At 40.0% G+C, this 23,394-nt stretch overlaps 1 long non-coding RNA gene across 1 annotated transcript; it reads right to left on the bottom strand.

The window, feature by feature from the left end:
* Positions 1 to 7,533: 7,533 nt before the first annotated feature.
* Positions 7,534 to 22,855, bottom strand: LOC115343913. The gene is made up of 2 exons (XR_003924332.2): positions 20,247 to 22,855; positions 7,534 to 8,208 (listed from the first exon to the last, which is right to left on the bottom strand). It is a non-coding gene; the product is annotated as an uncharacterized LOC115343913 (long non-coding RNA).
* Positions 22,856 to 23,394: the final 539 nt, after the last annotated feature.

Below are 23,394 nucleotides of genomic sequence, written 5' to 3'. Positions count from 1 at the left end.
CTAAGTGTTGTTAGTCTAAAGCAGTGGATTGCTCCTGTATGAAAATGAAGTTGTATTTGCTGTAGACTGTTTCTATCATGATCAGTGGGAAACCAGGTATTGTAGCAACTTTGGTATAAAGCTATCCCTATGTCTGCTAAATGGCACTGTGTACCCATTATTGGTGGAAGCCGGCAGGACGGACAGGGTGGTGGTCTCCCCAAAGCTGAACTGCAGCTAAACGTTAGGGCAAATCTCTGGTTTAGCTCCTGGACAGAAACCCACCCACTAGTTTTCTTTGGGAAGAACAAGAATTCAAATATTGGTTTGGCCTGAAAATTGTTCTGGCTACCCTGAAGGCAAAGGGAAGGTAATTCTGCAAAGCCACAAGAAGAAAATATTTTAATTCACAAATCATGTCTCTGATTTAAAATGTTAATTTTAATCTAACATTTTCCTTAGTCGAAACCCACATTGGCTTTCAGTTACATTTCCTTTGAAACCAGAAAGCGATCATACTGAAATGCAGTAAAAGGAACTAAAAATACATTTTTTTCCCTCTTTGTGCCTTTCCCTGCCTCCCCAAATGTCAGAGGAGCAAAACTGGGTGCTACCGTTGCACGAATTTGGGGGCAGGAGCAAATGGTGCAAGATGCGATCAGGAAATCAGTATATTTAGCACAGAAAGGGTATTTCAGAAGAACTTCTTAGCTAGAGCTACATGCAGATGGGTTGTGGCTCTGGTGGCATAGCTGGCAGGTGCCTCTGTGTTTAACTGAGCTAACCGAACCTGTAGCAGATAAAGCCCTCTAACTGTGCTTGCTCTGTGCCGTTACATACCTTGCACCAGATGGATTAAAAACCCCCGAAATGCACGGGGTAACAAAGGGAAAGGAAAATGCCTGGCTGTAGTCAGTGGTAGAGAGAAGGCAGCAGCTGCTCAGGGTTCCCTGGGCGAAGGCAGGGTTGGGACCTGCCGAGAGACTAAGCGATGGTTTCACAACCTATTTGTCAAGAAGGCTAATTCTGATGTAAGCCATATCTGAGATGTTGCCTTCATGCCACTAGCAAGAAGATAATATCCCTCTGTCCCTGTAATGTCTGTTTTGAAGGAAAGCAGAGAAAAGCAAGTTTCTCTTTATCTCGGGAACAGAAGAAATGCTGTTTTCCTCCACAGAGGCAGAAGTGTCCGTGAGGCTTGAAAGGTCTGCTGGTATCCTGATGCTAAACGTTCTTACAGCTTGCACTGTTGCTTTCACATGTGCAACGCAGATATGAAATACTGCCAAATCGTCCTGTTAGCGTTTGCCCATGCTTTGCAAAGTTGTATGTGGCTACAGATTATGCAGAACAGAGGAGATATGGGCCTGCTCCTAGCAGGATCCATTCATTGCCCTGTAATGGATTTTTATCAGTTTGCAATGAAATGTGAGGAATTAATCACAGCGCAATGACACTTATAAGTACAGTGCTGTATTTTAACGTGTGCATGCACGTTTGTCTGTTTTTAATTACCCGGCAATTGTGAAGCTAGGCTATTAAGATCAAAGAATTCAAATTTGTCCCTCAATGAACAATGTCGCTGCCTCCCCACACAAAGCCAGGCTGGGAATGAGCATAAAGAAGCAGGGAGCAGGGGACTTCCCCTGTTGGCAAGCAGGAGGACTGGCAAATCCAAGAGGCCAGAAAATCTGGTGAAAAACTGATCCCCATTCTCCCTCCTTGTTTTTTACTCCCACGTCTCCCTTTCTCAGCCTGAAATTCACTGTGCTTGTTTCCAGCAAGTGCCCACCTTGAGCACTCTGTCGTACTTTTGGAGCGGGGTCGGTGATCCTGTGCTTCACCCTCGCCAGCCGGGGAGCGCTGCTTCGGGTTCAGGCATCTCTCTGTCCTCTCCGCTGGCTCAGATTTATCCCAGGGTTCTCTTTTTTATCGATCTATCTGGATTGGTAGTACTGGATAGCCCGGTTTACTTTTGGCCTTGCCTACTGGGAATGTCAAGTGAGGATAAAATTAAACTGTGGGTAGACAAAACATACGGATGTTTCTACAGTGAAATGTGATACATATTAAAATCAGCTCATTCATTAGCACTCACATTGTGAACTTATTAAACGCTCTTAGTTAACATAAATCTTTTTAAAAAGAGTTCCTAGTTTAATGTCTAGTGCTGCAAACAGCCGCTTTCTGTTTACAAAATAAATGGCTACTTCCACAGAATAAAGAAAAAATGAGATATGAATTTTTATTTCCAACAAAGTTTGTAAAAAAGCCCTTTGGTACCTTACACATGCCAGAGCGACACAGTCTGCTCTGAGTAACTGTGTTTGCTAAAAGGCAGTCTTGTACAAACACCGTTTAACATATAGTATCATGCTTTTTTAATTCTGCATATTAATTTATGCTGACATCAAAAGAATTTTAATAGTATTTTGTAAAATCTCTTTAAATTCTTAACTCATACTGAGATTCCTATGCAGCGCTGAGGTCTGTATCTAGTGCTAGACTGCCAACCAACCAAAGTTGCTCAAGCAATAGCAATATTGAAATAAGGAATGGAAGCGCATCATTGAACTTCAGAGGGAGACCAAGGGTCACCGTTTCACACTTGGGATCATGTGGACGTAGGTGAAACACATGAGCGGTTTCCATGCAGGGGTCTGCTCAAAGCAGGTGGTAGAAGTAAGCAGAGTTTGAATAGGCTGCAGGTTGTCCATCGTGGTTATGTAAATAAAGGTCTGTCGTGGAGAAACTGAAGGGTGTGAACATTTGACCTCAGAAGGTTCCTCCAGCAGCCTGAGATGGCTCTCAAGTCCTCTCTTCTCTCTTTGACCATTTGAGATATCCAGAGCACTTAGAGAAAGACACCCCAAACACGCACAAAAACGACACACACGTCTGCGAGGTCTTGTCTAGCCCTTTTCTCCAACACAAATCATGGTACCGGCTCACGTTTTTGTCTCCCAGAAGTCTCTACCCTCTCCTTTACCCGCAAGTCCCAAGACCCGCTTTTCGAGGGGCCTCTAGGATTCTCTCTCTGGCGAGCTGCCCTCCCTTCTGGGTCTAGCAGCCTGGTGCGCCTCTTCCCCCTTCGATGGGCGATACCGATTCAGTCCCACTCCCCCTCCTCGCTCCCAAATTTGCACAGCTCCCCAGGGTGGAGGCCTGCACGGGCGCCCACCTTCGGCAAAGGGTCTCCTGGCCAGCTGCCACCATTACTCAGCAGTCCCTACCTTCCCCTTACTGGTTTTAAATACAGACGTACGCACCAATGAAGGGGGATTTTGAAAACAAATCGCTTCCAATTTACACCGAACAAACTTTATTTAAAGAAACTTTCCGCGTGCCCCCGCAGAAGGCTACCTGGTGAAGGACCGCCCGGTCGGGCGCGATGCTCCGTCCCCGGGGTCCCCCGTGAGCACGGCCGCGTAGAGCTGGTTGGGACATCAAGCGCGGGACCCTCCGGCCGGCCGCTGCGGTCAGGCCAAAACACCTTCTGGCCTGCTTTCAAATTGACATTTAGAACTACTCAGCCGTAAAGAGAGACGTGACGAATTCTTTAAGAAAGTAGTAAAATTCGAAAGCTAAATTGTTTCTGCTCTTCAGGTGAAAAAAATTAAAACAGGCAGCAAAGTACAGTAGAGGAGCAAGAAAGGGGATGTAATGGGAGGGTGATGTGATCCAGGGAGGCAGGTGCATCCAAGGGCATCAGCTGGGCAACCCCGAAAGGTGCGTGCTGGAAGGTGACTCGTCCATTATGCAAACTGGCACCACGTCTATCAGGAGAGAGGCAAAAAGCTGTAAAGACCTGCACTGAGCTGGAAGATTTCTACAGCTTCTTATTCATTATTATAAAAGATAGACAGTTGTTTTTCTAAATATAGAAAAACATACTGTAGAAATTACTACAAAGCGCTCTCGATTACTGGGGTATAAATAAGGGCAAATTACGTTCCACTTTTTATTGCAAATGCTATTTACTGCATCATACCCTGCACTAATTTTCATAGTTACACAATACGCTGCTGTTAAATCAAGTCAATATGACTTTGGAAGGGTAAATGAGGAAAAATCTCAATCACAGTGACAAATTAAACGACCACAGGCAATTATTGTGAAATCAGAAAAAGTATATTTATACCACACATAAAATTGAGCTAGTCTATCTTTTATGATGATAGTCAAAGAAAATAAGTGCAAACAGATCCTTTAGAAGACAGGGGTAATAATTACTGATTACACTGTAGTTAGGCTGTTTATGTCTAAAGTATTAAGTACAATTCTACAACGTCTTAAGCCATGTTTTATAGCAGCTTTTGATTGATCTTGCTACTGTAAAACATCGTGGTTTCTAAGTTACCAGACACCGTGTTTTTTTCTGTTAACTTCCATTTATTTTTATTTGGAAAAGAAACATTTTTTGCAGCAGTGTGGGCATTATATCAATTTCTTTCATAGTGATCCTAGAGTAACCTCTACGCTAATGGCATCTGAATTAAGAACAACAGAGCAAAAGATTTTTCACTCACAACCTCCCAGCAGACAAATAGATCAATAATCCAGAATTATTTGGCTCTGTCATAATTCCCCATATAAAATAACTACTTTATGCTTGATGTAAGAATAAGATGACTAATCCTGGCTGTTGTGGAAAGCAGCTGTTTGCTAAACCCATCTTCAACTTACTGCAAATGAAAATGTCATCTGTAAAGGTCTCTGATTTTTTTAGGACAATTCATCACAGTGATTAGGCACCTCCTGAAGCAAGACATTATCGACTCCTGGTTTGGAAGAGTTAATTCACTGTGCTGCAAACTGATGTGAAATGGAGGAATTGCAGGGAAAGAAAGTTTTAGCTTTGATATGAAAAATGAGCAGAATGAAACTGAGAGAGACATCAAAGGGAGCTTTTTATAGAAAACACACTATAAAGCTGAAATTCTGCTCCGGTCTCCCTATTCACTCCCAGCACTTTGGTCAGCAGAAATACTAACCGATGACTGGTTTTGTGCGCATCTTGATCCCTTCTTACAACAGGGTAACCTCCAACTAAGCTACCCACCTCCACAGCATCAAAACTATGTAAAATGTTACTATTGACCCCTGTTATTGTCTTTCCTTCCAGTGAACGCTCAATGTATGTCTTTATACAAAGGTATAGCTATATCCCATAGACCCTGAATTAATAAACAGAATGCAGTTTTGATTGGGACAATGCCTAATGAAAAGTGCTGCCAATTCTTCCTGTAGGTGAAGGGGTGAGCTTGGCCTGCAGAAATTTTTTTCTGGCAGATTTGGATTTCCAGAGATTGAAAATCTTGTAGTCAATCTCTCCGTATATACAGCCTTTGAACTGAAATAGATGGCAGAACTGAAAAATAAGACTGACACAGTAAATCACAATGATTTATGAGCATTTAGGAATACCGGAAAATTTACTCTTTCCCATTTATTTAAAAATAAATACATTACTTATTCATAGTCTTCATTCTCATAGAATACTTTGGGCTTGTCTTGCCAAATTGAAGTCATTGGATTTTACCAATTATAGGGTCAAATTCTGGTATGCCTTGCATGCATATGCGGTTTCAGATGGATGCAGTACAGATTTTAGATATTAAAAACCTATTTTATTAGTCATCCTGATACATCCAACCAATACAGAATTAATCACCGATTTTTCCATGTCTTTTCCTATCTAGTTTTAAATGTTCAAAGCAATGATTTACGCTGCCATGTAGACATCAGTAACTAAATGTTTGCTAATAATTAGCCTGAATCTTGCATTTTTAAATTTCATCTATTTTCTTTCATTTTATTTAATGAGTTGCACTCTAGTTCCCTTTTTGATGCTGTAGGGCTTCCTCAGCTTATGCATTTCAATTGTATATCAATCCTGAATATTTAAACCTGCTTTAGAAGATCACAGAAGCATCTGGCAAATTTTGGGAATGGGATAACCAGGAAGCACAACAAACATGGTCAATATTCCCTTTTTTGCTCACAATTTTCATCTCTGAAACTGTAAGCACATAACGCAAACCTTGGGATCCAGACCTTAGGGAGCTTACTAACTCCACTCCTCGAGGGATTGTTAATTAGGCTAATCAGTAATAGTTTCATCTGTTTGGGGTTTTTTTTTGACATCTTGCTGTTTAAATCGTAACTTTTAATCTCCCTGTCAGTTTTCTATTCTTTTGTAAATTCCCTAGTTATTTTTCTGCTATTGAGATGAAACTGAAATCAGTATTTCAAATGTGATCGCAAAAGTCTTGTGAAAAGAAGGCAATACACGTTGGTCTCGTATGTTTGCTATGCTTGCATTGGTCTTTTGCTGTGAGTACTTGCCCGATGCCGCTTCTAGGTTTCATTCAGCATGTCTGCCATCCAGGTTTGTCCCTCTCCTGCAACAGTGCTGTTCTTGATCACGTTGCCTTAGCAGGACTACGTCGCACTTGGCCAAGAGTACCGTAATTTGTTGTTTTCAGTCCTGCATTTGCATTATTGCTTTCCTCTCTGGTGTCTGCATGTTAGAATCCATGCTAATTGATAATAATCGGCTTCCTCCCTTTTTTCTGAATGACTTCTCAAGATACAAAATAGGATGTAACAGTTCTCCATGTCCCCCAGCGTTCCTTCCAGCCTGAGACATTTATCCTCATCCTTGGTTTAGGAGAGTGCTTGCATTCCGGGTAACCTTTACTAATCCATGTAAAACTGAATGACACATTGTCAAATGTTCCACTGAAGTCCCAGTTATATTTTACTTGCCACATTCGCCTCACTGACTAACCCTGTGCTTCTCTGTTTGGTAGTCATGTAACTAAGTGGATAGGTTTACTGAGTTTTTCAAGTTTGTTTTCTTCTTTTGAAATAATTACAAAACTAGCTAGGCAAAGGACGCATAACTGGGAATACAAAATCGTATGCAAAACTATTTATCAATTAAACAAATAAGTCTGAACTACAAAAAGTCCACAGAAAGACAGCAGGAAGATAGTCAGACTTAAAAAAGCAGCAAAAGAACATTTCAACTACAAAACCCCCCCAACTTAGACAGAAATATAATTTGGGATTCCGGACATCTACTATAAAGAGAAAACACCAAAGAATGTGTTAATACAATAGGAAGACAACAACAAAGAACTTATTAAAATTCTTGAAATAATGAAGTTTCAGGGACATCAGAATCCTGAGTCTGGCCTTCACCCTACAAAGTCTGGTTTTTATCACCTAGCTGAGACAGAAGAAAGAACTTACACTGTTTTAATTAAATAAGCTATAGGCATTTAGAACCATTATTAGTTATGTCTGGCTGAAAGTAACAGTGAGATGGTGAAACCTATGAAAGCAAATTAAGGATATAAGGTTCAGATATTTGCATGATTACTTTGATTTATGGGAATAAAACTAGCTTTTTTCCCCCCTGGCCACCACACCAGAAAGCAACTTACCTTTTGCACAGTTTATTTATTGTTTTTTTTCTTATTTGCTATCTCTTTATTTCACAAAAATGGATGTGGTGCAAAAAATAACAAGACACATAAACAGAAGTGCAAGACTATTTTACTAGATGTAGTAGCAAAAGAACAACAAGAAATAATTTTATAGAGAATCCTATAAATGTTTAATATGTTTGCAGGCTTGTCAACAAACAAAAAATGGATAAAATGTTAAAAGAATCTACATCATTGACAAAGCAATAATAAAAATGCTTGGCGTTTTTAAATTACATTCATGTACTGTACTTTATGACGTAACATATAGTTCGGGCTGTTGACGATCCCCAACCCTGCTTGAAAGCTTCTGCGCCACAGTGCATAGCCATTCAGTCAGGTAACAACTACTTTTAGTTCATTCTAGTTTTCTTCCTATATCCTGCTCAACCCTTTGTGCTTTAAACATGACTTTCTTTAGACTTTTCCATCTGGAAAAATGTGATAATGTGCCTTTACGTCTTCTCCACGAGACTAGGCCTGTTTGTTTTGGTTTTCATGAAATAAAATACCTTAGCAGTAGTGCATTTTGTGTTCTTGGTTCTTATCGTATTGAATTTAAATCTCATGGACGTTGATTCACAGCTTGGAATCTGTACTATGTGAACAACAGCTGACACTGTTTGCCCTAGTAATTATCACAAGATGAATCATTTTTTTTCCTTCCTGTGATACTCTTCACGCGGATCGGCAAGCTGATCTTGCTTTCTGCACAGCCACGCGATCGCTAGGCCTGCATGGAAGATGCAACCAGAAATATGGCCATCAGTGGAAGCAAGAACATGACTTCTCTCTTCTTCACTGTTTTAGATCAGCTTCAGTAGGCAGCAGTATTCTTCCCCCTGTCCTCTGACAGCTGATTCCCGATCCCACTGAAGTTAGTGGAAAATGTTTCACTGATTTCAGTACAACCAGAATTTGTCTCTGATCGGAACACAATACGGCGAGAAAAAAAACCATTCCAAACAGCTTAAATGCATAAAACACCACGTCAGTTTTGACATATCACTCTGATGCAAAGATAGGTCACTAATAAAATATTTAACCTCTCAGTACACCTATTTGGAAAAAACAACGGTACCACCTGGATTTGGAAAGTTCCACCTGCTGAACTGTGATACAGCAATGCAAGCATGATTTATCATTTTATTTTCATTGTAGGGGAATGGGATACTTGCAAATAACTGGTGTTTGTACATTGCATTACATGTCATCATGTCACAAATGTGCAGTCCCCAAATATTTTTGTTTACAAGCTGCCACATGGAGAAGCCAACTGGCATGTTGTTTAGATACTAATTTCTGACATGTGCTTTGCATACAGAAATATCTGATTTATGAAATGTGAGATAGAAACTTGTTGGTTTTTTTCAACACGCACAAAAATACCTGACTGCACATAAATCATGTCTATATCCACAATACATTTCAAAAAGCTTAAACTGCTTATTTTTAAAATTGGCTATGATTTTGAAAAAAAAAAATTTTTTTAGTTGAAATGGGCTCAAATTTCTCATGATTATATTTTATACAAAACATTTTAATATCCTGGATGCCTTATTGACAAGAAAGGGCTGATAATCTAAGTTTGATGCCGTAAGATTGTGAGTGAAATACGACAGTGAGGAGACAGAGAGGAAGGCTGAAGGCTAAAAGCTACAGCCCTTCAGTCTGGTAACTCAGATACCATATGCATAGCTTGTCAACTCAGATGAAGTATTTTAAAACATATTTAAGCATGGGCTAATACAGTGGCTAAAGTTTCCGGAACTTGTCCTCAATTGACCTTGGTGGAGCTATGCTGATTTACATTAGAAATGGTAGAGATTTTTTTTAAAAAGACAAAACTACTGTAATTTCTTATGGAATAACTGTAAACCCTTTAAATAGGATATTTTTTCAAGTTAAAAGTTTCCATGAAAAAGTATCAAAGCTTTTTTTAATTTTCTCCTTGGTTTTGCTTTTCTTTTACCCTTTCGTTTCCTCCTTTCACCCTCAGACTTCTCTTTACTCTTCTGTTTTGCTTCAGAAAAAGAAGAAATAATACAGAAGAACAAACAGGGAGGATAAATAAAGATGAATATGGCAAGAGTTTTTAATTTTTTAGTTTCACTGAAGAAAAATGAAAATAATAGAACAAGGAAGTTCCACAATAATTTGTTAGGTTGTCTTTCCACTAAAAATGACAACAGAATAAAAGGTTGATGTAGATGTGGTAAGGTGTAACAATCTAAGATCACGTCTTCCACATTTTATTTTGTGATTTATAAAAAGTGACTTGGAACACACGAAACTCAGACTAAATTTCATCAACTGAATCTAGTGGCTTAGCCTATCTGAGAAGGGAAAACACCTCCTGCATCAGGAAAAGCACTGAAAAAAAGACTCTGGAAGAAGCAGCTTGATGGAGCACTGCTAGTGGCATTAACAATCACAGGAAAGGTAAGTTCCAATGAGACTTGGCTGACTAATTAGACAGGGGCACAGTTAAGAAGAACTTCAAAGCTGAGATTGCCTATGTTACAAACACCATTCTTTAAGTGCTGAATAGTCTTTAAAGTTGCTACTCTTCCTATATGACCTGGTCTTGCTTATTCTTGCAAAATCATGGCTTTTGTTGTCATCATTGCCAACAATAGCAATAAGTAGGGTAACAAATTTACTATTTGTTAATTACATGATAAAATGCATGAAAACCCCCTTATTTTCTTTCCAAAAAGCCACAACTATTACTTAAATTTTATGTGTAAATCAGTATGGGACACAAATTATGCCAGATTAAAAGCAGACTATGTAGCCTCAGACTGATACCATCTAACAGCACTATGCAAGCTGACAAAACCTGGGCTTTAGTCCTCTGAGCACTTTGGAAATGATTACTACTGTCATTACACATAGCACTCAGACATTTCTCTACAGAAACAAGACTACATTTAACAGACAAAGAAAAATGAAAAATGTCAGTGAAGCAAAATTGTGAGATGTAAAACCAACAGCTGTGAAAGCTCTACAGAGCTAGTCGTTGCATCATGCCAGGAAACACCTCTGCCCAAAGACAGTGCCGTTTTTCCAGGCATAGCACAAAGCGCCAAGAACTTCTCGAGCTTTTAAAAACTATTCCAAGTAAAGCATTTGGTGTATAACCCTTTGTGCCCCGTGAGCCTCTTTTGTAAGGAGTACGATCCTGAGCACTCCTTCTCTTTTCTCTATGCATTACACCCTTCAGTGTGAGGTTCCTAATGCCTCCTAAACGTATGTGAACATGCTGCTCTTTGCAGGTACGTACTCTTTGTTGATGATTTCTGGCAAGTATTTCTTTTTCTGTGTTTTCTGTCACAAAAGAATAACCCATGTTCTGAAGCCAACTACTTCACTTGCAAAAATGCTAAGTAACTTTTCTAGCATCCAGTAGGGTATTTCACTGCAGTAAATGTCTTTATTTTCCTAATAAATTACTCTGGAAGTTATCATTTCTCTCCCTGAATGATCTAACTGTTACTGACAGATTATCTGACAGCCTAGATGTCAAAATATTTTTCTTCAGTGTATACTTGCAAATGTTAGAACTGACTGTCAGGATTTTGAGCCTGGATGAAGTTTGCTTGATTTCAGAAAACGAACTGAGTTTTAAATATTATATTCACTTGCTTTGTTATTCAAGAATAAATTGAAATAAAGCAAGGGCAAAAACCCACATGAAAAACACATAGACATTATTTGTCCTTTTCTAGACCAAAACACTTTTCATTAAACAGTAAGATTACCTACGGATAGGACTTAATAACAGTGGCCTGTAGACAGGTCAAGTGGCAATGAAGCATCTGTTGTGGAGAGATTATACGATTTCCTCCTCTGCTTAGAAAAATGGCAGGACATGCTTTGCATCAATTTTAGAGTGTGACAAGGAGGAAGCCCAGAAAAACATACTTGTGGAGCACACACACTTCCCCCCAAAAGAGTGATAATTTTGAGTTAGAAATCCAAAGGCTGAGTGGAGAACAAGAACTGTGCAGTGATTTCCATTAGAAGGCTGTGGAGGAAGGCCAAGAAAGGACAAAAGAACAAGTGCCAACTGAGAGCATGAGAATAGGTTCAGCTGAAAAGTTATTTTTAAAATACTGATGTGTAAAAACGTGTAAAAATAAACAGTGGTACCTTTAGGCATCAGTCTGGGATACAGGCTAGATAATTACCTCTATCCCCCCCCCCCCCCCCCCCCCCCCCCATTTCTCATAAGTACAGGAAAGAAAGACTCCCCCAATAAGCAGCTGAAGGACTGTTCTATCCAGACTTTAACTGTAAAAGGAGTTGCTGTTGTTTTAAGGATTGTGCCCCAGACTATCAGGCCACTATCACATGCAAAATCATATGAAAACAAAAGATGGTGTTGACAGAAAGACTTTGAGAAACTTCCCATATGGTGCCAGCCCTACTTCTCCCTACATTAACTGTTACAGGTAATGTCTATCTTTTCCTCAGGAATTTGAGACTATACTATGCCAGCAGTACCCAAACTTGCTGCTGTGGCAAAACTCATGGCTCAACTTGGTGCTGCGATGACTTCCCTGACACATTCAGAAGTTTGTCTGCACACGCGCAACGGATTTGGTTGGATCAAAATTTTGAGCCTATGTTGTGCAGCATGATGAGGAAAATGAGGAAAGGCAAAAATCAGAGCGGACTGCTATTGCAAGAACTATTCATGCAGGCTATTATTATTCCCCGACTGTATCTCAGAAGACGGGGTGGCTGGGAGTAGGCCAAATGAATTGTTCTGGTAGGTCTCAATCTCCTCCTGAGGAGAGGGTAATAGATTTTCCTGAAAAGAAGTCATGAAGAAATACAACAGGAAGCCTTTAATGATCTGCTTAAGAGACAAGACAAAACATTGCTGGGTATCTCTTTACAACTAAATTATATTTTGTAATTGTTGGACTCTGTCCTAATTAGCTTTGATATATCAGAGGACTGCTTTGTGAGCTGTTTGGTTAAAACATGTTCTGTTCTACTTCCTCAGATGTTCTATGGATAACATTATTAGGCTAACCTTTTTGTTCATTCACTATCCTATTTCTATGCTAGTAGAACATACACACACACACTCTTCATTTGATTCAATCTCTGAATAAACTGTCCAACTTTAAAGACGAGATTTATCTCATTCTATTTTAGCACTCATGCATCCACCGATCGCCTGAAGGTTGTATCTGGTTCATTAAAGCATGGGTGTATCTGAATCTACATCTCTCTTTTTTTAACACTATTCAAGTGTCCAGTATTTTACTGTAAGTTCTCCAACTAATTATATTAATTAACAAATAAAGAAACTAATTACTTAATTAACTAATTCTATTCTAATATTTTCAGATTCCATATCTTCACTAGGAAGTCCAAAATACGGGTCCTATTTTCATCTTGAACCTCTCAGTTCTTTGTAATTAATATCAAGATCCAAAATGCTCTATCTCATACTTTTCACAGCAGAAAGTTATTTATAGCACCCGACGGTTTAGATTAAGCAAAACTTTGCTGAAATTGGAGGATGCGGTTACACCACATATTGAGGATAAAAGTGAGCAGCAGTTGTTCTTCTTGGAATCATCAAAACAAAACCTATGATGCAAATCATAGCTCACACGGCAAGCTAGATGATGAATGCACATGAATTTTGCCAGGACCTGAATGCTAGAGCCTACTGACAACGCTAGAGCCAACGTAATGAGCTGGGTATTCTCTAGAGTAGGTGTGTGCTAGCTTTGAGCAGAAGAGGCTGTTACAAAGTTGAAAACAGCCAGAAAAGCGATGGAGCATTTTTCTAGAAAATACTTGGAACTTTGAACAGAAACTCTTCTGGTTTCCTTCTGTATTTCAAAACAACTCAGTTCTTTCTGCAAAGGAATATGCCTCTGTGTACTCCTGGTAAAGAAATATGTTTGTTTGTGAAGCAAGTTTGATAAATTTAATTTACTAAAGAAACCTATCTGCAAGACCATATAACTGCTTACGTCAAAAGAAGTAACAATGTTTTGGAAAAATAATCACAAATTTCCATAAAGCAGAACTTCATTTCTCTCTCAAATAAAAAGTTAACCAATTTCCACACATTGCAACAAATAAGCCTGTACACTTTCATTTCCTCAATATATGCTTGGTTTCATTAAATTTTACTCAGCTAAATCTTATGTATTTCTCATCAATATGAACTTGGCCAATCTGCAAAATCTGAAATACTCTCCCTGATGTAATTTTACTAGTTACACTGAAGTCATTAGCTGGTATTATTCTTCCATTTTAAATACCCATAGGCATGATTCTAATTTCACATACAACAGTTAAGCTTCTAATACAAACAATTACATGTTCATGGTGAAAAACTTTCCGAATGTTAATGTACAGCAGGAATCATAGCCCATGTATGAAGGCTGCAAAGCAAGCAGATAGTAGTTAAAAGTTTAATTTTTAATCTTTAACCGTTATGGTATTTATTGTTTATTTATCGTTACTTTAAACACTTTCCTGAATTGACATCTTTGCTATGATCCTCACACTTCTGAACAAGCGCAATGGAAACATTTCAAAGTTGGGCTTAAGAGGGAGTGATTAGCTCAATAAGATAATCTTTATACTTCTGAACTTAAGAATTAATATATGTTATAAGACACAAGTTCTTTCCTAAAAGTTTCTGTAAATAATGACATGATTTGTAAAACACAGTACATGGAAAAAAAAGAAGTGTGTGAACAGTAATCAGATGAGAAAACCCTGGTAAGAGTTTTCTTTAGAATCAAAGGAGAGTGTGGGCTATTCTTCTATATAATCTACCAATCGTATCATTTGGTAGATGCTGTTTCCTTTTCAGCCTTGCCAACCGTGCAGAATTGTGCTCCTTTTTGACCATGCTCCATTAGGAAGGAGATGTGTACACAGGTAACACAGCATTCAGAAGTGTTATCTTGAAAAAAGAGTTATTCCTCCTTGTGTGTGGATCAGGGTTTTGATTCCCAGCAACAGCTGCTGCATCAGTACAGGAACAGTACAAAAATAGAGCTCGTGATAAAGATCAATAGCAATTTGTCCCAACTCTCCCAACTTAAAATCTGACTAACTGGCAAGCAAATTAACAATTACTTAGAGGTAGTAAGGAGTTAGTAGTAGGTCATTTCTATGGCTCATAAGCTTTTAAAGGTTCCAGGTTTTGTAATTTTTAGCTTGGTTTTTATTCCTGCGGTAGCAATCTCCAGTCAACCTCACAAGATGCAATCATCTTACTGTGCTGTGCGTAAGTCAGCCAGCTCCGGAGGCACTGTTATGAACAGGTTGGACCTCTTTACAAAAGAATCTCAGAATTCTTCACAGCAGCAGCCAGCAATGATGTAAGATTTATTAACAAGACAAGTTTTAATTGAATTCAGTGTGCTACCCAATAATACAATCACTGTATCATCTGTTCTGGTATCTAATTTCATATTAAAATGATGTTATCCTTAAGTATTTTTCAGTGTGCCACAAAATACTGCGTGTGAATAATTACCATAAAAGTTATCTGGAAGTGGCTTTCACCTCCCTCTGGAAGTTAGGGGGTTTGTTGTTGCTGTTGTGGTTGGGTTTTGTTTTTTTTTTTTTTTTGGGGGGGGGGGGGGCACTGGTTGGTTTGTTTGGGTTTTTTTAACTGAGGTTACTTCAATGACTTTGCCTCAGTTTCCAGTATGGGATTGTAAACAGTTAAACCAGTATCGCTGAGGGATGACTGGGGCAAACTGCAGCGCATGGTTGCCAACAGTGACTGGGAAGGGACCTCCAGAGTCAGGGGTTGCTGTTACAGAATAAATGTCACGTCACCACGTTCTGAGGCACCTTCATGTTGGTTACACAGCTGTGTAATTTTTGATGAAGTGCTGTCACAGTCATCAGTTTGACTTAAGATTGGGAAAAAAAAACAACCAACCAACAAACAAAAAACCAAACCATCTGATCATTTCTGCTTTTCGCCAGACACTTTGCAATTTTAACAGAATATTCATGTTTTACACAACTAGTGGGAAACTATGATAGCAACAGAAAGAATAGTTGAAATAAGTGACTAGTCAAGAATTCGGCCACAGAAAAGGCCTCTATTCAACCAGCGGTCAAACCCACCCCGTGCACTTCGCTCTCTCCTCTTCTCACCTGCTTGTTCCTGACTCTCCAGCTGCTGCCGTCATCTCCATTTCTTGTATGCTGCCAAACCACGCACCCGCACGGCAGTATTTGAAACCAAAGCCTTCCAAAGGGGAGACAGAAATTGTCATCATTCTGCTTGTATTTTCCCTGCATTTTTTGCAGACCACTGACACTGAGCATTTACATTGCAAAATTAATAACCCTATTAGAAATAGGGTTGAAATATACTTGAAAATATTCAGTTGATTCATAAAAGAGATCAAATAGAAATATACTTGAAATATAGAATAGAAATATACTTGAAAAAATTCAGTTGATTCATAAAAGAGATCTCTCTTCATAAGAGAGATATGTAAGAGTTGTTCTTCACTAATGATGCATATTGCATTCAATTATGTTTTCAGAGAGAACAGAAGCATAAACAGTGCAGGATGTCTTCTTTAGCATGGGCTGATGTAACAGAAACCAGGAACAACACTGAATTTGCAAGAAAACCTGTTTCTTGCCCAATTTCCCGAATAAAGGAATTCTGATAAGCATTCAAACTTTGCAAGCCAAGTACTGAGCAAAAAGTCTCTTCAGATGGTATTCCGTAACTTGCAGGTTCAGGTCTTCAGCAAGGTGGGATTATTCATTAGAAATGTGCCTGCACTGAAGGGACGTAATAAAAGCAAAACCGATCACTTATTAAAAAAAGAACCGATGACATGATTGGCAACAATAGTATTTTCAGTTTTCTAATAAAACATTTGTCCTCCTTTTTGTACAGGGAACAACTATAACCTGAGCAGGACCAATGTAAATCTCTTAAGATTATGCCCTGGTCATTTTTACATAGACTATCCTTGAGAAGAAGAAATGTAACCACATACTTTCAAAACTTCAATGTCTTTAAAATAGTGCCAATTACACCTATATTTTCATGGTATCAAGACAGCTATTGAGACTCTAAGTGGCAAACTTGAATGTTTACATGTGAGCATGTGAATTCAATAGGGGATGTGGATTTTTTTTTTTTTTTAAAATTGAGCGGGAAGAGTATTAGAGGGACTTTCTTCTCGCTGATACCAAGAAGCCACTGGACAAACGTCAATTCTGTTGTATGAAGATTTAAATCCACAACTTAAGAGTAAAATCTGGTGTATCCACTACTGGCAGAAAAAGTACCAATTTAAATACATCAAGGCTTTGGAAAATAGTGCCCGTTCTTAGCGAGGCTGCCCTGTGCTGCCCCCTTTCCCAAGAGGCTATTCTCCCATTGAGATCAATGGCAATTTCCTTCCTCTCACTTGGCTTTCAGTTTGAGACTATATAACCCTTGAGAGAAACACTATCCTTTAACTCTCCTCACCAGTAAACCACCACAGGACCCATTCCCAGAACAAAAACCAAACCAAACCAAAAAACCACTAGAGAAGAACTGTTCACAAACTGACTTTAGTAGTACCAAGTATGTTTATACAAACAAATACACAACTGCAAACATTCAAAGAGAAACCAAACCATACCTTGAGAAATTTTAAGATGGGCAGTTCTCCAAACCATTCCTATACTAGCAATTTCCTGTTTCACAGGTTCTCAAGTGAAATGCAGCTGATGGGTGGGGGAAGCAAGGGAAAATGTATACTTAAAGGCAAGGTTAGCTTTTGGTTTTGTGAATGTCAAGCTTATGGTAGAAACTACTTGCCTTCCTCAACACCCTCCTGATGTTCCCAGCTCTGTTAGAGACCTGACCCCAACTCTCACTGACATACAGAAGACACAGTGGAGCGCAAACCACTAGACAGCTTCTCAATAGAAACCACCTCTTGATAGTAGCAATGAAAAAAAAAAAAAAAAATTTTTCAGTTTTGTGTTTTAGTATAGGACTTGTTTTATCTTCCAGTCGCACATGATGAACAAGTTTATATGCTTTGGGTGCAACCCTGTTCCTTATTCATTGAGTCCTATGCATCAAATTGACGGGATGCCACCTTATTTTGATAAAATTCTAAAACATAAGAAAAGAAATAGAGTTGCATGCCCTACAGCAAGAGTCTTCAAATTTAAGCATCATGTTTTATTTTATTTGAAATGCCCCCTGACCCACCAATTGCTCTAAGGGAATCCTCAACTGTGTTTAGACAAGGATGGAGAATTGTCATTGTCTGTGTCTACTAAGCGTACGATGGAGCTTCTCGAGCTGCTGCCTTAACTCTGGACAAGACATACCCAATGTCACAGATCCCCTTCTGCTATTTGTACCTTTAAAACTTCCAACTGTATGTGATTACAAGATTTAATATATACCATTACTTGTGCAAATTACCGGATTTTAGAAGTTGTTTCATAGGCAGATGTAGTAGGAAATGGATAGGAAAGACTCAGAGACTACAACCAAAATAGCTTTTCAGATTGGTTATTAAATATTTTATCGTCTTAGACATCCACAAGAATTTTAACAAAAAGCAACATACAGAACAGTCAAGGCTTTTAAAATACATAGTTCTCAGATACCTTCTTGAAAACTTTTGTCTATAAAGCACTAAATTAAATCCAGTAAGAGCATGTGACATCCTCTGCTTTAGGAGAAAAACAAAAATATCAGATAAAAACGTATCTTGAATAATATTGCATTCTGTACCAGGATTTACAAAAGTAAACAAGATATCCATTCATCTAGTTTGCTGAGCATCATGAACAGCTCCTTTCAAATGTTTACACAAAAAAAAAAAAGCCCTTAACTTTGCTTCAGAGCTGTTTTTGAAATGTTATTTACTTGTTTTTACTTACAAGCCAGAAAACCAGCAGGCTACAAAGGTATTAGCCTAGCATGTTATGTTAAGTCAACATATATATAAATACCTAGCCATAGAAACACAAAGCTGCCTTTTTTTTTCCCCCTCCTTGACAGCATTTGCTAAATTCTATGAAGTTACAGGGGAGCTACAATTGTCAATCTGAAGACAAGTTAATATAAACACAGTATTTTTATTATCAACTTCTCAAGAGTTGTATTAAATTCCTGCACAGTCATGAAGGCAAGAAATCTTACTTTCTTTGCACTGTTTTTGAAGAGCAGATACTTGTTCATGATCATCAACTGTCAAACGGGTGACTTCTTTGGAAGGTGGTACGTCGTAAGCTGCCACATCCAGTTCCGAGTGGGAGGGCGGACACTTACCTACTTACCTTCTGGAACTATTAAGATAAATGAAAGCATGCCCACATTTGGAATACACACTAACGGACACAGCCAAAACTGGCGGGGGTGAGGGAAGAATGGGCATGATTAAAAAAAAATTAAAAAAAAAAAATCTACTAACAGAAGCACTGTAAAGGAACCACTTCCTGGACAAGCTTAATTTTTCATCTTATTTATTTCTCCAGCTCTGCAGAAATTGTCAGTTAGTATAGTATGAGAGATCTATAGAGTGCAAAAAATATAATACAGTAATAGCTCTTCTAACAGCCACTTCTTCTACTGGTAGAACTTAAGCAAACAGGTAAGTGCGTTCATGCTAGCGTGCAGAGAACTAGTCTCTCTTACACAGCAAATCTACAGAATATCCAAAACCCCCCTGATTTCTGAATGTTATGAAACAGCTCAAAATAAAGTTAAGATTATGTATACAAATTCATGGTTTTCCATGTTTAGATTGAATCGTTGACATGTTGTTTATTACTTTTAAATAAGTAATAATTCCTTTGAAGTTTCTGTTGCTCAAGGGAAATTTTATGATTTCTGCTGACACCCTGCACAGTGACGGCTATTACTGCTTAACTGATAACTGTGTGTACTTCTTATGACTATGAATTACCACTTAAATTCCAGATGAATTCAAGCATTAAGCCTTTCAGATACAATTCAGGTTTTAAAATCAAGCTAACCAAGGGGAAGAGAGGGCAATAGACAAAAAAGACTATATGATTCAAGCAAGACAGAACGATACTAAGTAAGGTCTATAACTAAAGCATTTAGTAAATACTAGTTTTTTGACACTTTCATAAAGAAAAAATATCTTCATGATAATAACACATTTCCTAGATTAGCTCACTTTTACTCCCCTCACCACCCAAAGGTAGTACGGTATTTCTGAGATTGAAGAGCAATTTGTTCATCAACATAGCGATAGAGTATCAGAAAGACTCTTTTTCCCAACATTTTCTAGCTTCAGTAATAATTCTTCTACACATGTATTGTTTTTCCTTATAGCTAGCAAAAGCATTCGACTTTTGTGTGCAGTTTGGAGTAAAAAAAACCAAACAAACTTGAGTTTTAGATCAGTTTCGCCTACTTTCTTGACCACCATCCACTGTCAAAATATAACACAGAACGTAATGCAACACTCATCAGAACTTTAATGAGGGTAGTACAGGGAACATGCAAATTGTAGATTATTTTATTATGAACTCCTGGACAATATGGGAGCTACTGCTAAAATGCAAAAATGAAGTACTGCAGTTTTTTCTGTTCCCAATTTCAAGAACAACATAATTTAGTAATTTATGCTTTTCTGCTTTTACCTTGGAGTAAATGAAGAAAAGAGCAGTAAGAAAAAAGATGCAGAAAACCCCCCTGTTAATAAATATGAAAGGTTAAACAAAGTGGCTACTTTCTCTGCAACTAACCTATTGTCAGGTTGTATCAGTTTACGCTGCTTTCCCTTATATGCCCAATAGTCACATACTCCAGGAAGCTTGACTAAAATCTGGCAAGGTGGCAATAATGCGAGTGTTAGATTTATATTTTGTAACACACAAAATGGCATCCTGTGGGTTCTTTTGGTTATCTTGCTTTTTTCAGTACGTATACCTCATCACAAAAATCCAAGATTGTTGTCACATTTCTCCTGGGCTACTGCAGAAGGATTTGGCTTATAGTTAGAGGTCCTCTGTGCTATTATAAGCATAAGGTTGACTCCACACCTGGAAAACCTTTTTTTAAATGTGTTTTTCATGACATAGGAAAAAGCAGATCAGGCCTCATGTGTTTGTCATTCAGGAGACTTGCAGCAAGGAGCTTCATGCTCTGCAAGAAGCAGCATTCCTGATGCTAGACAGCATTTACTGTAGCAAACAAGCCTCCAGTCAGGACCTCCTGTCGACAGATTTATAGTGAACATTCATGACAGACTACCATACTCTTGCTCATAAAAAAACGGTAGGATCACCACCATCTCTAAAAAGGTCCTCCCTTAGTTGACAATGGCAAGCTAAGCACTTGATTGTTGGAGCTGATGGCAGTGAAAAGTAATATTGATGTGAGAGTAAAATGAAAAAGTAGATCTGCAGCAGGTCAGCCTTCCCCATGCTAAATGAAGTTATTTTCCTGAGACTGAGTTCCTATATATGCGCTCAGGCTTGTCCTATTTGCCAATGAACCTGGATGCCTGAGATACCACAACTACCTTGACATCAAATGAGATGACAGCTTGAATCCCAGTGTTGAAGCTGAATCTTTCTTCCATATCAACTTTTCTGTAGTGATTTCAGGAGTTGGATACATCTTGAAGAGCTGAAACAATACATAGGCCTTTATGGCACCTCTTGAGTCATCCGAACAGTAGTTCAAATTAAAAAAAAAAAAAAAAAGAAACTGGAAATTCAATTCAAGCAATACAGGCAGGATACAAGGGCCAAGAGTGGTTTTGACAGTACTAGAAGAGTAACTTGCATGTTGTGACTTCAGGTGCATGGAAGCTTCTTGTTGTATTTTCAGTTGAACTAAGTCTCACTTATGCTTCTACGAAGTCTCCTGAATTGCTCTGTAACTTAGAAGTTACCTTCCTTGTACCGAGGAATAGTTTTGTCTACTATCCTTTCCATTAATTTATACTCAGGATACTGCAAAGTGGAAACATAAGACCTCATAGTCAAAATCCTCAGAAATAATCTGTGCTGAAATACCTTAGCTTTGGCACATTACCAATCAATACAGTTCTTGGTCCTGAATTACGCACCCAAGGAAGCACTGCTGAGAAAATATGTAACTGAGAAGCCATGTCAAATACAGATGAAGATAGATACTTGATTATAGCTCTGTTTTCACTATTAATAGACTACGGCCCATTCCCAGAACCACAAGGAACTTGGTTTTTATTTGGACTCCAAACTCAAAAGTACTTTAAACACAAATGCCTGTCTCTTATAGCAATACTCTAACCAACTGGCTGCTGGCTATTTTATAAAGATATGCAACCTTAGTAAACTCAGGTGCTTTTTTGTTCTAACTACATTTGCATCAGAAAGCATGGCTACAAGACAACATTCTGCTTCTGAGCAGAGCAAGAACATACTAATTTGAGTCTTCTTTTGCATTATTTGTCTTGACTGGATCTCCAATCAGTATGCTGGGAAGCAGCGCAAGCCTCGCACACTTCTGCCAGTGTCTCTGCACTGTGCTATAGACGCCATCAGGACCAGAAAACATTTGAGGATCCATCTGGAAAACGTCACTGACTTGTAAATGTTAGCTGTAACACCTACAGAGGCAGAAACACGCTTCCATTTCATGAGTACATGATTTGATGGCGGCAATTAAAAAAGAGGGGATAGAACCAGCAAGCATCAGCATTGTGATTGAACATCCATTGCACAGTTTGGCCTTTGACCTTATTAATCTAATTCCCAAAGGTAGTTAATAGCTTCACTGATGCTTTAGAGCGCCTGGCAGTTGTAAAACAGGCTCCTCTCTGAGGGAAAGAAATTCAACTGGCAGAGAAACAGCCTGCCCAGTCATGGGGCTTTGGCCAGACATTGGAGAAGTGATACAGTGATGTTACACAAGTTCGTTGCCGATCCATTTTCAGCAAAATGGGTACGAGCAGTGAGCTGTGCCACCACCCACCTGCCGAAGGCTGATCTCCTCATAAGCGTCACAGCAGAGGCAAGATCTAGTGAATTTCAAAAACCTCGCTGAGAAAGCCCTAGAGCTTCCTAGCAGTATGGGCAAATTAACGGGACCGTAAAGAGAAAACGGGACCATGGAGCTGATAAGCTGGGAAGGGTCGAGGAACTGACGACGCCCAGGTAACATTTAAGCCACGGGAAAGACTGTAGGTAGGCCTGGCCTCATAAAGGCGGGGAAGCAAGCAGAGCACGTCAAGCCCCTTTCCCCGCGGCGTCCAAGGAAACTCAGAGATCTACTCACGCGTGAGACGTTCCCGGAAGCCCGACTTCGGTCCTTCCTACGAACCAGCCCCCGCCCCCCCTCCGCACCCCCGGGCCGCAGCCGAGCCGCTTCACGCGACGCCCGGCCGGGACGCGGCAACCCCGCCGCCGCCCGGGCCCGGGCCCGCGCCCCCGCCCTCACGCCTGCGGGCCGCCGCGGCCTCGCGAGAGCGCAGTGGCGCGCGCCGCCCCCCCGCCACGTGACGGCCGCGGGGCTCGCGCCGGCGGGCGCCGCTCCACCTGTCACTGGTTCCCGGAGAGGGGCGGTGTTCACTCCGCCGCCCCGCCTTTCCCCGCCGCCCCCCCCCCCCCCCCCCCCGCGCGCGCGCGTCACGTCTCGAGCCCCGCCACGCGCTCGTCCGTTGGCGGGGCGGCGGCCCGCGCGGGCGGACCAACGGCCGCTCCCCCGCGGCTGAGGCGTGCGCCCGCAGGAAAGTCCCTGCCCCGCTGCGAGCGGGCGGCGAACGCCGCGGACCGGACACCGGCACATCCCCTTCCCAGGGCGGGTGAAGCCAACTGCCGTGCCGCGGGGGCTGCCCTCGCTTCGGCCGCCGTCGCGCCGTCTGGTGCGGGCGTTACCCGCCATCCCAGCCACCCCCTCGGGCGG

Source organism: Aquila chrysaetos, chromosome 7 (assembly GCF_900496995.4).
Source record: "Aquila chrysaetos chrysaetos chromosome 7, bAquChr1.4, whole genome shotgun sequence".
NCBI classification, from domain to species: Eukaryota; Metazoa; Chordata; class Aves; order Accipitriformes; family Accipitridae; genus Aquila; species Aquila chrysaetos.
This window is presented reverse-complemented; position numbering and strand designations above follow the sequence as displayed.